General features: G+C 42.4%; 1 protein-coding gene across 3 annotated transcripts in view; it reads right to left on the bottom strand.

Annotated features, from left to right (window-relative positions):
- The window catches only part of SLC39A13 (solute carrier family 39 member 13), a 65,320-nt gene that overhangs the window by 41,068 nt on the left and 12,083 nt on the right, over positions 1-12,169 (bottom strand). For 2 of the 3 annotated variants that reach the window (XM_071744929.1, XM_071744925.1), the window contains exon 2: positions 11,678-11,771. The gene's annotated coding sequence lies outside the window, so the exon portion shown is untranslated. Of the gene's footprint in view, positions 1-11,677; positions 11,772-12,053; positions 12,070-12,169 lie in introns of those variants that run through there. The other variant, XM_071744927.1, reaches the window with a different exon arrangement.

Below are 12,169 nucleotides of genomic sequence, written 5' to 3'. Positions count from 1 at the left end.
CTCCCAAATATTTGCACACCATGGTCCACTTCCTGGACCTTCACACCTTCCTGCTCTTGCCTGCTGCCCCTAATCTTCAGCTGTGTTTTACACCAATGTTCAATACCAGTGAATGTCTCTTTGTTTTCTGAACTCTTGTCATGGGCCTGCCCTGAGTTTTTACAGAGAAGTGAATATGAAAGAGTTTGAGTTCCTCTCCTTGCACTGCATTTGTTTCACTTTCTCCTCTTTTCACTCACTGATTTATTCTGAAGCTCCCTGACCTTAAAATGTAGGGTTCCTGGGTTCCCAGTTCATAGGATGAAGACACTGGTGCTGCTGGAGAATACAAGAAATGAGGAGATGCTGTTAGATGTCTTCCTCACATGGCTCAGGGGCTCTACCTTCAATCATCTCTTTCTTTACTCACACTCCTTTCTGACACCCTCACCTTTGCAAAGCTGCTTTGCTGCATGGACCCAGGGCTTTGCATAAGAAAGAGTAGAGTGAGAAAAGGCACATCCAGGTTTCTGTACCATAACCACTGAGCAAAACTCTTCTGATAAATCGTCTGGTGCATTAGAAGATAATTTGGCTATTTTTGCTTTATTTAAAAGCAGAATGACTGCAGTCCCCAATCACATACATCTGACCAGCTGACACACAACTCAGTCTGCAGCAATATGGAGCCAGCATGGTGCTTACAGACTAATTCCTTATCACCTCATCTCTGGTGATCACCAGATGGAGAAGCAGTGGAGAGAGGTGCAGACAGGTCTTGGAACTGGAGAGGAAATGTGATGCTAAAAGATGTGAAGGGTGGTAAAAAAGACACAATCTAGGGATATATCACCTGTGGATGTATCATTGTCCATCATTTTGGATGACATCACTCTCTACAACTCCCTGAAAGGAGGTTGGAGCCAGGGGGGGTTGGGCTCTTTTCCCAGGCAACTCTCAGCAAGACAAGAGGGCACAAGAGGTCTCAAGTTGTGCCAGGGGAGGTTTAGGTTGGACATGAGAAAGAATTTCTTTCTGGAGAGGGTGATCAGACATTGGGATGGGCTGCCCAGGGAAGGGGTGGATTCTCCATCCCTGGAGATATTTCAAAAGAGCCTGGATGTGGCACTCAGTGCCATGGGCTGGGAACTGCAGCGGGAGTGGATCAAGGGTTGGACTTGATGATCTCTGAGGTCCCTTCCAACCCAGCCCATTCTATGATTCTATGACATGATGAATGATGCTAACTTTCCCAAGATGTCCAGCAGTGTTTTCTGGAACTGAGCTAATACAGATGATCAAGCCACCTAACTTTGCAGCTACTGGTGTACAACAGCAGCTCCAAAACTTCTGCAGGAGGAAGCAGGCCTTCACAGACCTGTGTGATAAACCTGCCCAGTCCTTCAGAACCACATCCCACGAGAGACAGAGCCCATGCTGACCAGAAAGGCAGGCTGCTATCTGGAAGCTGGCTACCCAAGACTGCTACAGGTCCGTGGCTAACCATCAAGTCAACTGTCAGACTGCAAGGTGGGGGGTGCAGGGTTATTATGAAAGTTGTTTATCCACTCATTATCAGCAGCAAGAACATGAAGAAGTTAACGAAAAGGATCACACTCTTCTCTTCTTCAAGGTTTGATAAAAACAGAGATAGATCACCACCCAAATGGACAGCACCAGCAAAGTGCAGGGCGTGGGAGCTGTAGGGAAATCATGTGGTGTTGGGCAATCTGAAGCCTCATTCTTTCCCAGGAAGATAACTATCAGCAGAGCCCACTCCTGGTTGGCAGTCCTGTCCTTTCATGCAATGTTAGTGTTTTCATTTCAGGTGGTCAGGTGGTGTGGGCATGAACAGCAGGTTGAGCTGGTAGCTATCAGTTAGATAAATCTTCAGTCTGTTAAAGAGGAAAAGTTGCAGTGACAGAATTTCCCAGAATTTACCAAATTCATCTCACTGTATAAAAGAATTGATTTGTGAAAAGTTGCAGAGCTGGGCTCAATCCCAATTCAAAATTTTCCCAATTCTCATTTTCCAGGTAACCTCTTGTCTCTGCTCAGGAGCAAGACCATGGGTGTATATCAAGCCTACAAGTTCTTTAATTTGGACTAAATGGAAGAACAAGAGCTTCTGTTCTTATGTAAGAGGCCTGCAAAAAAAACCCTATTACTTTCAAAGAGCTCTTGCTCTTCAGCTTTCTTTCCTAATCAAATGAGGAGAACAAGTAATACATTCTCAACACTGTAAGAAGAAACCAGTGAAACAAATAAAAACCTTTCTAGCTTGGGTGAAACCTCTTTACTCTTCTTCTGTGTAGAAGCTTCTAGATAGGAGCATAAGATTATGCTGCAGAAAGATACAACCAAAGCCACTGCAAAACAGTAGCAAAGCTCAGCAACAAACACTTCCAAGGTATGTTTTCTGTTTGGTTTTTCACAGTTTTTAATGAAATTTGAAGAAACTGGACCCTGCAGGAAAATGACTATATAAATACCCTGCAGAGTGGAAAGAAATGGGGAATGTTTTCTGAAGGAGATTCTGAAGAAGAATTAGGCCATCCTGTCATGGTTAGGAAGTAACCTGTGAGAGTAAGTGATTTTAGTACTGTCTGTCTTGAAAGCTTGTTGTCAATGTTTCAGAAAAAAAAAATATCCTGATTTTTTCCTGCAGATCCCATACCAACTCAGAGCTGTTTGCTAAATACAGTGGCACCCAAACACCTTTGTATATTCTGCTATCCCAGGCACTGCATGCAAATATGCATAATAGGTTTGGTGCCAAAGAGTCAATGATAAAAGAAAATAAATCATTATTATAAGGTCTGAGTCCTTAAAAAATCCTTTGCCAATACACTCAGCAGTCGAGCTGCTGGGAAGTCATGGGATCCACGTGCTCTTGTTGCCTTCTGCCTCCCACTTCCAGGGAAGGGCTGGTTAGTGTTGTGACCCATACAGCAACATAGGTTGATTGCAGATTAAACATGTCCAGTTTGTCCTCAAAGATCATGTCCAGTTCTTCTAAGTCATGCCAATGGCAGCCTTCTTCCTAGGGCAGTTTATGACATTTTGTACAGTTGTAGTTCTGATTCTTTGTGTTCTGAGAGGCTCTGCCATGTCCTTTCAGAGCTAGCTACACAGTGGGACACAAAATGCTGTTAACCTGCTCAGCCCCTCACTTCTTTCCTGCTCCAATGCCTTCCTCTTCCTGAAGCCTTCTGACTAACTCTGCAAAAAGTTAATCCCATCTCAATGAGAATATAGAGAATCAAAGCTGTGACCCCAGAATGACACAAAACAAAGGAGACTATATAACTAATTTTAATCATCATCCTTTCTACCACTATTCCTCTGCTTTCTGGGTTTAGCTTTCCAGTTACACTCTCCCTTTAATGCATCTTCACCTCCCATCACCTGACTTGGCCCTTGTAGTAAGGCCTAAGGTATGGCTTTCTGGCTAGAGATCCTCTGATCCCCTGGATTTCCTTCCCAAAGTGAAAGGAAGTCCTCAGTCCCCAGATGAGCTCTTCAAGAGCTCCTTCCCATAGTCCTAACACCCACTACAAGACAATACAATCAATACAATCAATAGTGCCTTTGATAATTTTCCACTGCTGCTGGCTTGAGGACAAGAAGCAATCTTTTACTTTTAATAGGCCAAGAAGAAAAAGCAAGAGAAACCCCCAGCCTGAAATGGATGGGAATGTCAGGAAACAATCTCAAGAGAACAGCTCAACCTGTCATGTAAAAGAGGAGTAAAATGGCAAAAGCTGTTCTAGTAAAAGCTTATTTACTGGCACACTATTGAGCAATATTTCTGGCAACACAGTGTACATTCATATTTATGTACAGACACAGATTCTCACATACACACACCAAAACATCAAGAAGCCCTTTGGAACTGGGACATGGTTTGCAGGTGGTGTTCAGAAAGGGATAAATCTGGTGGGGCTCCCCATTTGTGAGGTTGCCACTGTTCTTCACAGCACCCTCAACAGCAACTTCGAGCCAAATCTATTTAAAAAACAGTAAAGGCAGAGAAGTGAAGTTGCCTTTGGTTGAGCTTTTTTTCTCTTTCCCGTTGTAGCTTCCTCTTTCTCTTCACCAGCTCAGCACTGCTAGCAGCTTTTTATAAACCACAATTCCTACTGCTGTCAGCTTGTTTGGAAACTACATGGTGAGCTGAGTCCAGCAGCTACTGCTGTGGCTTGGTGTTTAATTGCAGACCGGATTTGCTTTAAATTCTGTACCCACCACCATCATTTTCATTCCAAAACACTCAAAGAGCTCTGCAGATTAAAAAAAATTCATTACAGAGCAGAATTTTTCACTAAGCATATGGAGTTATGTAACGTAAACTAAAAGTGGAAATGCATTCCCATAAATAAGCAGGAAGGAACTTCTGCAGAAGGCATATGGGAGTGATGGCCTCTGGAAGGTTAAAGTATGGTTAAACTAAATAACCCTAAAGTTGGGTTATTCTGGGCTGACAGGAATCTGCACTGAGCATGCAAAGTGATGCAATGGCCAGAACAGGAGCTGTAAAGCAAAAAGCAATATTGAGGAGATCTTAAATAGTGGAGTAATCTTCTATAATACCTCAGATGTCTTTAGCACCAGAGACCAGGTGGATGGGTGAATAAAGTGCTGTCCAGAAAGATTATGATTACCTTAAGGATTAGGAACAAAACAGTGAAAAAGCTTCATGCAGCCATAGCAGCAAGGAGAGTTTAATAGAAAGTCAGCAACAACAGAAGCAGGACTGCAAAGACACTGAGGGTTGGGACAGTGAGATAAACAGCACCATTATTCCTCAAGTCCTGTCCCTTGCTTGCTACAATTTTGATGGAGAAACTAATTTGGGACAGATAAGTTATATTTCTTCTCACCCCATCACAAGTTCTACAGCCTGCTAGGGCCCAGGGGATGATGGCTGCTACATCTTGGCTGGAGGCAAGCAGTACTCATATGAAAAGCTACACAAAGAAAATAAAGCAGAGGTTCCTCTAGGTTACAGTGCTCAAAAACTTTTTAACTTGCATATCTATAAAATGCTTCCATCTGAATACAAACATATATGCAATTTACACAGCCCATTGATAAAAGGGTTCTATATCATGTTTATCAGATCCCTCAGAAATACTCTGTGGACATTCAGAGGCCTACAAACCATGAGTTGAAAAGTCACTAAACCATGACTGGAAAATATTGGTCTAAACATTATATTTGTACTAGTTAAAACTAAATTTAATTTCTGTATTACTGAATTAAATTAAAACAACACTGGAAATAGCATTCTGCAACTGTAAGCTATGTTAAAATTAGTCACTGCTTAAAATACACATTTCAGCGCTCAAATTAAATTTTAAATACACTTTGTGTGAAGGAGAGGTATGTGACTGAAGAGACAAAACTTGAGTAAGGCCAGGGGAACAGGAGTGGGAATAAGGTGACTGCAGAAGAACTGAAGCTCCATTTATCAGCAGAACACATTTTATCAGAAGCTTTACCTATATTTGCCCTTGCTGTACATAACTGAAGGTAATCTTCCTAATACAACTGTAACTATCTCAGCCTCTTGTGTTATCTGTCACAATGTGTCACAATGGTTACTAAAAAGACCCTTCTCAACAGATAAAGCCTTTGAAAAAAAGTTTGTCCCCTCCTCAGCTGGCAGGAATCCTGTAATGTGGGGACAGAGTCAGCTGAGTTATAAATACTTGCCTGTGGCACTGTTTTGGTGTCTACTCCTGTCTCCCACCATCTCCTACTCAGAAAAGAACCATTTCCCTTTTCTTAATGACCACTGAAATCACTCAGGGAATTTCCAGCACACAGTGGACAGATTCTGATTCACTTTAACCCCAGAAAATGTTTAACTCCTTCTGGGAATTATTGTCAATTGATCCAGTCCTACAAACTAAGATACCTGAAGTTCTTCTCTCCCTTTTTCCCTTTCAGGAACGTACAAGAACTCAGCATCCAAACCATTCTGCTCCTCTGCACCCCTCTGTCACTGCACTGAAATCTTTGTCACAAGACTTGAGGCTCACTGTTAACTTGGTCAGATTTGTGGAGGTCTCTTCTCCTAAAATAGGAAGATTATTCTCATTTTTTTGAGATATACATAGACCTCTTAGCTCATCCCTCTGTAGCATTCTTTACACTGTTCCACTGCTACCATTGATATAAGATGGTCAAAACAAAAACCTCTCTGTTTTGCTTCCTCTCTACCTCCTTCTTTAAGCAAAGCTGTTCTTACCCTAGAGCTGTCACTCAGGTGTTGTCCCTTACACTCTGCCAGGCTTTTTCAAGGATGTGCAGCTTCCTCTTGTAGGACACCTGTAAGATCAAATTTTTTCACTTTCATTGCCTAAACTCTCACTCATGGCCTGAATTATGGCTGGCTCCTCTCTGGTGTTCAGACTCTCTTTCCTTTCTCTCATTTCTCCAGTGTAAGGAGGGATCCAAATACTTCTCAGATGCTCTCTTTCATATTTCTCCACTGTATTTCTCTCAATCACCACAAAAAGAACAAGTTTGGAAGTCCTGTTAAGACCCTTCACACAACAGGTCCTCCTTAGTACTTGTTCATTTAATGTATAATTTAATACAGTAGTTAATTTTTTAATGTTTGACACGGTACTTCTGGCACAAGAAAAAGAGTTAAATACGGCTCAGAACAGTCAAATGCTGGACTTTAGGTAGAGAAAAATGCTTGTGTTAAAAAAAGATTGCAAAATTAGAAGACTAATAACCAGGTCTTGAGAACAGGACAGAGGAAATAAAGTACTGACCCACATATAGTTAGCAGAACAACTTTACAGATACCATAATACCAGAACACAGAGCAAAACAACTACTACCAAGTAAAAATCCTCAACTTCTTCAGTAGGCCTGAAGTCTTTACACAGACCAAAGAATCAAACTGCCTGTGAGTTATACAGTAAAGATGGTCTAAGGTTACAGAAGAGTGAAACCTTATTAATTCAAACCCAACTTTCCTTATCAGTAACTGCTTCTGTAAGGGAAAACTTTCTATAGGTAATATACTACAAAGTGTGCCATACACAAAGCACACACACCTGCCCAGCCATACACAGACAGCAGTGACAGCAGGATTGCACGCATGCCCTTCTACAGCAAGGTGTCTACTGTGAGGATCTATAAAGAGCACTGACTTCTACTACACCAGTCCCTCTGTTTATGCAAAATTCCATACAAAAAGTCTTTGTGAAAGGAGAACAGGACAAGAAACACAGGTGTAAGCTCACTGGCTACCTAAAGAGGTGTTTATTTGTGAATAATGTTTTTTCTCTTTGGAACTCTGAGAGATTACTAAGAAATATAATCCAAATAAGATGCAAGTCTGGAAAGTATTATTTACATGAGGAGACCAAGACTTCTTCCTAGGCATAGCTGCACTCTCAGAGTGCTCAAAAAGAATTGCTGTCTTAATATCCAAACCAATTTGATATTATCCAAACCAAATTTGCATAAGCATTAGAGCACCTAAACTGGATTCTCTTCAGATGAAACTGAAGATGAGGCCTGAGATGCAAATGTGCATCAGACTAAAGCCAGTCTGAAGTGGCACTCCCCAAAAGGAAGCACAAGATGCTCCTTCATCCTTCAGAAACATTTCTGTTTTCTACAGAAGAGAGAGATGGCCCTTGTTGAGCCATATCTCAGATACACCTCACCCCCATAGTTCAATTCTAACCATCAGAGCATCTGATATGGGGGTATGGGACCCCAGTTAGACTGCAAGTTGAAGGCACAACTCTATGAGGAGATGTTAGACAATTGGACTGACAGAGTTTGGATTGCCAGGAAGCTGAAGAGGAGCCAGCAGTGTGCCCAGGTAGCCAAGAAGGCCAATGGCATCCTGGCCTGGATCAGGAACAGCGTGGCCAGCAGGTCCAAGGAAGTGATTCTACCCCTGTGCTCAGCCCTGGGGAGGCCACAGCTTGAGTCCTGTGTCCAGTTCTGGGCCCCTCAGCTCAGGAAGGAGATTGAGGTGCTGGAGCAGGTCCAGAGAAGAGCAAGGAGGCTGGGAAGGGATCCAGCACAAGTCCTGTGAGGAAGGGCTGAGGGAGCTGGGGGTGTTGAGGCTGGAGAAGAGGAGGCTCAGGGGAGACCTCATCACTCTCTACAACTCCCTGAAAGGAGGTTGGAGCCAGGGGGGGGTTGGGCTCTTTTCCCAGGCAACTCTCAGCAAGACAAGAGGGCACAAGAGGTCTCAAGTTGTGCCAGGGGAGGTTTAGGTTGGACATTAGAAAGAATTTCTTTCTGGAGAGGGTGATCAGACATTGGAATGGGCTGCCCAGGGAAGGGGTGGATTCTCCATCCCTGGAGATATTTCAAAAGAGCCTGGATGTGGCACTCAGTGCCATGGGCTGGGAACCACGGGGGGAGTGGATCAAGGGTTGGACTTGATGATCTCTGAGGTCCCTTGCAACCCAGACAATTCTATGATTCTAATTCTGCTTGCACCTTACTGGTGCTCCTGACTGTACACAGTGTGTAGACTGGAGGTAGGTTCAAGAGTGCATAGCATTAGAGCACCGTTCCATGGTAATTGCTAAAAATTATACAAAAGTTTTGAGAGACCGGATGACTAGAAATCAGCAGGAATGTGTACATTGAAAAGCCTGCAGAATGCAGATGATAATTAAAAACTGACATCAGATCTTACAGCTATTTGAACAAACCTTAAAGCTGAAACAAGTTTTTCTAAATACAGTAAACAGTAAAATTCAGCTGAGCTGTAAACAAATCTTGAGGCTGTATCAGTTGCCAGAGGGAGATCTTTGCTGAGTTCTGCTTTAGGAACTGTTTAAAAGTTACTAATAAGATGAGAAATTAAGTGCTTTTTGTTTCTGCATGTGGTTGCATATCATAATGGTTCCTAAAAAACCCATGAGGATTCTGCATTAGTACTGACTCAAATTACTCCTCTTTCTGCCAGAGAAAATGGTTATCTTCATTCTGATATCAATTAAAATCTTTGCCAACATAATGGAGTTAGTTAAGACTGTGACGTTTTCGTGACCTGTCTCTGATCTTTCCCACTGGCAAAAATCCTTGTACAGAGGTTATTCCACAAAACTCAGGAGATCATGCAAGCTGAACTGTCTAAAGCAATTTTTGCCACCAACTGCATCAACTCTAGGAGGGGATGCCCACATAGTGAGGAAAAGTCTTTGTTTAGATGTAGTCATGGCAATAAACCTGTGGGTAGCACAAAGGAACATTGGTGAGTGACAACTTATCACAGTAGAAAGGGGAGCACATGTTTCAGTGGAGGCCATGAAGGATCCTAAGGTGAGGTTCCAGGTGACAAGAAGTGTTAAATTCTTACCAGTCAGTAAGCAGCAGCCATTTTCTGGCTCCTACTGTGTCATTATGGAAAAATGCAACACAAATATCACACCTCATGTCTGGAGGAGGTATCAGGATAGGTAACAAAGAATTAAATGCAGATGAATGGGCTCGAAGGCTCCAGATCCCATGGGTTCCACAATCAGACCCACAGCCTCCCTTAGTAGGACTAACCCATGTTGCCTGAATGGATATTAAATGTTAATGGGTGGTATGCAAGACCCACAAGCCATATTCCATCTAGATAAAACAGGTTAGTTGGAAAACAGGCCTTTGGGAAGAAGAGAGAACATACCAGGGAACCCCATGCTTGGAGGTCTTGTCTCACTGTTACATGAAAACCCAGTAGCAGAATCTAAGAGTCTATTTCTTAGCAGCAGAATCAGAAACACCCATTTCTGATTAAAACACTTCGGGGTGAGTGATGTTACATGTGGTTTTAGTAGGGCAAAAAATTACCTTCCAAGCACCAGACAAGGTTTGAGGTAACGGGACCTCTCTCTGATGTGGCTGCAAGTTGAAACCCTTTTGCTTTGATAGTTTGTGGTTAGAAATAGCTTGAAGGATAAATGAGTAGAGGTAGGGGAAGAACTGTCTCAAAAAACTGCACACAGTCAGGTGATGCTTGGAGGCAAAATCTCTCAGATTAATATGAATGTTAAATATTTTCAGAAACAACCTTCAATCTTTCAACTCAGCAGGTTTTCCTCAAGTTCTCCAAACTCCCATCACGGAAAGGAATTTCTACTTCAAAAACCTTTTGGAAGGTCAGACTAGTTCATCCCAGATGCCTCTCAAAATTGGTTCTCAACTGTACAATATTTTGTTTTCTGCAAATAAGTCAGCTGATAAGATAGTGCAAGGGTATGGACCAGAAGCTTATTCTCTGGTAGGCCTTCCTTTAGGAATAAGAAGATTCTGTGGCTACAAACATAGGATAAATCACCAACTATGTGCAACAGTGAGGAAGTAATATATATTGAATTTTAGCAAGATTGTTACTAGTGATGTTCCTGTACAAATATGATTGTGTAAATAAGCATTTTGTTTTGTTTTTAGCATCTCTATTTATGGAGATACTCTCCTTCCTAGGGAACTTAATCAACTCCTGGATTTTCTGCTGGTCCTCAAGCTTTATGGCATATTATTTAGTTCTAACTAATCACACAGAGAATCAATTTCATTATTTATATTGATAATCTTGGTGTGTTTATGATTACTCATAGGGTAGGCATGGTTGATAGTGCTGGTAATCTAGCATTCCCTGAGTTCAGTCTGGCTGATGCACAACATCCACCCTTATTAGGTAATTTCCTGTGCTCAGAGACAGTGCAGAAATATCTTCCAGCATGTGAAGCTTCTCTGTGTAAATCACTTTATTTTTTAATGCATTTTTAAGCTTCCAGTAGGTGCTTAAGTTTAAGCTATCTTTCAGTGTACAATGAATCAGATAACATATCTCCTTTTTTCTGAATAGCCTTTTTAATAGACACACAATTTCCACAATTACTTTATCACTCGTTATCAAATTACCCACTTGAAGATTGGTGTATGCTATTGTTCACTCCCTTCTCTGTTTGCACTGAATTTTATCATCAGGGCTGTTCTTTACTTCTCTCCTTTTCCCTCATGTGCTTCTGATCACTTCCACCCTCGTATCCAAGGGGAGATTTGAGAACCATCTCAGACAGAAGCAGCCTGTTTGGCAGCTTGCTTCTCTCTAGGTTGAATAAAATGCTTATGGATTGACTGAAACTGCTGAAATTCAGTTTGGGGTTTCAAGAGTTAATCTCCCTTCATGTTCTTGATCTTATCCCATTTCTAATACGGTTTGCTCACTGAGTTCCTTAGGGTGAGGAATGAGAGGAACTTGTGAGTGGCCTCTGGTTTTACCAGGGTATGAGGGAGGAAGTCTGCAGTGCCTGAAATTCCCCCTCACCCATAGACCCAGGTGAGTGGTGAATGGGCTGCTTTCAAAAGCAGAACCTGTGGCACAGGGGCATAGATTGAAGGGAAACAACCCAGACAAAGAAACTTCACTTTTCCAAGACATACAGTAACTAAGTTCAAAGCAAGAAGGCATTTTGCAGAATGAGAGCATTCTCCCTTTCTAGCAAGGCCCCTCCCTATGTCCTGCCCAGTGGCCCACTCAGCCCTGCCCCTGCCAGAACCTCAGAAGGAAGGGCATGTGTTCAGTACTCCCAAACGCAAGTAAAACACTGGGATAAAGGTAGGGGAGAACACCAGGTGAGAAAAACTAAAGCACAATCTCTAAAAGAAATGTTGACATCTAGGCTTGGCTAGAACCAAGCCTACTCACTGTTAAGGGCACTCAGGGTCTGAGAGAAGTTGAGTCATTGAACAGGACATGTAATACTTATTCCTTTTCCTCACTCAATTTCTCCTTGCAGGAACTAGAAAAAAAAAAATAACAAGAAACAAAAATGAGGACCAATTATCTTTCCCTCAATCTCCTGCAAAGTTTATGAAGAAAGTCTCATGAGCGTTCTGCAGGAATCCAAACCTATCCTTGAAACTGCACAGGCTATTTCCTGTCTGCTGAGTATTGCCACCTAATTCCAACACAGAATTTTTACTGAAGCGTCTGCCACTGCCCTGTCCTCACAGAAGGTGTCAGGGCTGTGTGTCTATGATACAGCATCAAGCCAGAGAGCAGACCCATCTTTATGGCTCACCTACAGTGGGAAGCACACAGTTTTCCAGAGAGCACTGCACCCCTGTGCTTGTTTATTGGTGGCAGGCCCAGGCTCTGGGTTGCTGATTATACAGCAAGCACCTGCCCATGGCAGAT

The sequence above is a fragment of the Heliangelus exortis genome, chromosome 5, assembly GCF_036169615.1.
Source record: "Heliangelus exortis chromosome 5, bHelExo1.hap1, whole genome shotgun sequence".
NCBI lineage: Eukaryota > Metazoa > Chordata > Aves > Apodiformes > Trochilidae > Heliangelus > Heliangelus exortis.
This window is presented reverse-complemented; position numbering and strand designations above follow the sequence as displayed.